Source organism: Nicotiana tomentosiformis, chromosome 5 (genome assembly GCF_000390325.3).
Source record: "Nicotiana tomentosiformis chromosome 5, ASM39032v3, whole genome shotgun sequence".
NCBI lineage: Eukaryota > Viridiplantae > Streptophyta > Magnoliopsida > Solanales > Solanaceae > Nicotiana > Nicotiana tomentosiformis.
In genome coordinates, this window is record NC_090816.1 from 18,745,442 (window position 1) to 18,748,844 (window position 3,403).

Genomic DNA, 3,403 nt, shown 5'->3' on the forward strand with positions numbered 1-3,403 from the left:
AAATGGTGTGGCAGAAAGGATGAATAGAACTCTTTTGGAAAGGGCTCGTTGCATGATTTCAAATGTTGAGTTGACAAACGCTTTTTGGGCAGAAGCTATCTCTACAGCTTGTTATATTGTCAACCGAGCTCCTTCTGCACCTTTGAACTTTAAAACTCCAGAGGAAATGTGGTCAGGTACTCCTACTAATTATTCTGATTTAAAGATATTTGGTTGCCCTGCATACATGCATGTAAATGATGAAAAATTAGAGCCAAGGGCTAAAAAGTGCATTTTCCTTGGGTATGCATCTGGGGTGAAAGGATACCGACTATGGTATCCTGATCCCACGACACCAAAATTTATAATTAGCAGAGATGTAACATTTGATGAATCCTCTATGTTACATTCTAGAAAAGAGTCTTCTAGTTCTTGTAATACAGATAAAGGAAAGAGTACACAGAACCAGATGGAGATTGAGATTGACATTCCTTATGAGCCAAGCTCATCAACTTTGGAGCAAAATACAGTTAAAACTCCTGAATTTGAGACAGAAGCTGAAATTCCTGAAGTTGAACCAGAAGAAGAGGAGTATTCTATAGCCAAACATAGACCAAGAAGAGAAGGTAAACAACCATTAAGGCTTGGAGATTATGTTGCATTTGCTTTTTTAGTTGCACAGGAAACTGAAGAAATTGGAGAACCATCAAAATATTCAGAAGCAGTTTCTGGTGCTGACTCAGCCAAGTGGCTGATTGCAATGAATGAAGAAATTGAGTCTCTCCACAAGAATGGTACTTGGTCTCTTGTGAAGCCGCAATCAGGAAAAAGAATTGTTGGTTACAAATGGGTCTTCAAGAAAAAGGATGGCATTCCAGGGGTTGAAGATGCGAGGTATAAGGCACGATTAGTTGCAAAGGGCTATAGTCAGGTACAAGGAGTTGATTTTAATGATATTTTCTCACCTGTTGTTAAACATAGCTCTATTCGTGTCTTGCTTGCTTTCGTTGCCATGTATGATTTGGAATTAGAACAACTTGATGTTAAGATATCTTTCTTACATGGCGAACTTGAGGAACAAATATACATGCATCAACCAGAAGGATTTGAAATTGAAGGAAAAGAAGATCATATTTGCTTGTTGAAGAAATCCTTATACGGATTAAAGCAGTCTCCAAGACAATGGTATAAAAGGTTTGATTCCTTTATGTTGGGTCATGGTTATTCGAGGAGCATGTATGATAGTTGTGTTTACTTCCGGAAGTTAACTGATGGTTTATTTGTGTACCTATTATTATATATTGATGACATGCTCATTGTTGCTAAGGATTTAACAGAAATTCACAATTTGAAAAGTCAGCTGAAAAATAAATTTGAGATGAAAGATTTGGGAGTAGCTAAGAAAATCCTTGGCATGGAGATCAAAAGAGATCGAAAAGCGAACATGTTATTTCTGACCCAGAAGAAGTACTTGGAGAGGTTTGGCATGAAAGATGCTAAACCAGTTAGTACCCCTCTTGCTGCTCATTTTAAGTTATCAGCTGCTCAGTCCCCGCAGTCAGAGGAAGAAGAGAGGTACACGGCACAAGTTCCTTATTCCAGTACAGTCGGCAGTATTATGTATGCAATAGTTTGTACACGTCCAGACATTTCACAAGCAGTGAGCTTGGTAAGCCGGTATATGGCTTGACCTGGTAAAGCACATTGGCATGCTGTGAAATGGATTCTCAGATACTTGCGAAGTACTTCAAACACATGTTTGGAGTTTGGGAGAAATACTAACACTTTAGTTGGTTTTGTAGACTCAGATTATGCAGGTGATCTTGACAAAAGAAGATCCTTGACAGGCTATGTATTTTGAATCGGTGGTTGCGCTATTAGTTGGAAAGCTACATTACAACATGTAGTAGCTTTATCTACTACCGAAGCAGAATATATGGCAGTGACCGAGGCGACCAAAGAAGCTTTATGGTTGAAGGGTCTATTTGCGGAACTCAGTTTACACTAAAGTGGTATTACCATTTTAAATGATAGTCAAAGTGCCATTCACTTGACTAAAGATCAAATGTATCATGAGAGGACGAAGCACATTTATATAAAGTATCATTTCATCCGAGAAACCATTGCTGAAAGAAAAGTCTCTGTTCAGAAAATCAACACTAAAGACAATCCTGCTGACATGTTCACAAAACCTTTTCTAGTGTCCAAGTTCAAGCTTTGCCTAAACTTGATTGGCATTTATGAAGAATGATTTTGCCCATTGGGGTTTTTGCGGAGAAGGTGGAGCAAATTTACTATATATATGCCGAAATTAGGCCAATGTGGAGATTTGTAATATGGCCAAATTTTCATGACATTTGCCATGACATAATATCCATTATAACAAATTTGTGGTTCATGACATAATATCCATTATAACAAATTTGTGGATCATGGCATTTGCCATGACATAATATCCATTATTAGGCCAAGGATTTCTTGCTATAAATAGAGGAGTTTCTCCTCATTTGTAAACACATCAATTCAAAAGTTTTTCACTCTTGTCTTTCTTTCTCCTTCTTTATTTCATTATAGAGTATTTTGTAAGAGAGTGAGTGTTGGGAAACACTTGTGTGAACCCTTTCTTTGGAGTGATCTTGTGAGGTTATTCTCTTGGGATATTTGGGATTAATTTGAGTATTTACTCTAATTTTGTACTCTCTTTTGTACTCTTGTTGGTATAGTGAAATTGCTCTTCTCCGCTTGTGGACGTAGATCACCTTGACCGAACCACGTTAAATTTGTGTCTTCTTTATATTCTTTAATTGCCGTTATTATCAACTTTCACTGTCTTTGTTATTATCATTATACCATTGTTTGGCTAAATTCCGCACTTCCTGAGTTCCCGATCCTAACAAATGATCATGTTTAAATGAACAATTCAGTCAAAGATTTGAAGAGGAACTATATCGTCGATGTTAAAACTTCTCTTTTATTTGGATATAAAGACATAAAATTTTGCTCATTAAAACTAATCTTGCACTGTGATTTTGATTCTTAAAATTTGCAATTAGACTTATTCTAAACTGAAAATGCACTGTTTATTTTCCTTCCTTGGGTATCATAGAATTTGTAATTTTATGATTCATAAAAGAATGACTAATTATTTTCGAAGCGAATGTACATGAAGGTTATTTTCAGTGACAAGTAACAGAGTCAGAAAATTTACTAAGAGGTATCAAAATATTAAAAAATAAATACACGAAGAAATTTTGGGTGTGACATTAATGAAGAATGCTTTCATTGTCCAAAAATAACCTTTTGTTTCTTTTGTATTGATAATATTAATTAAAATTTTCTCGTTTTAAGTTTTATATGTTGTGTTTACCAAAATTAAAGGCAGTCGAGCACCCATTAGATTAAAATTCTGGATCCGTCACTGCGT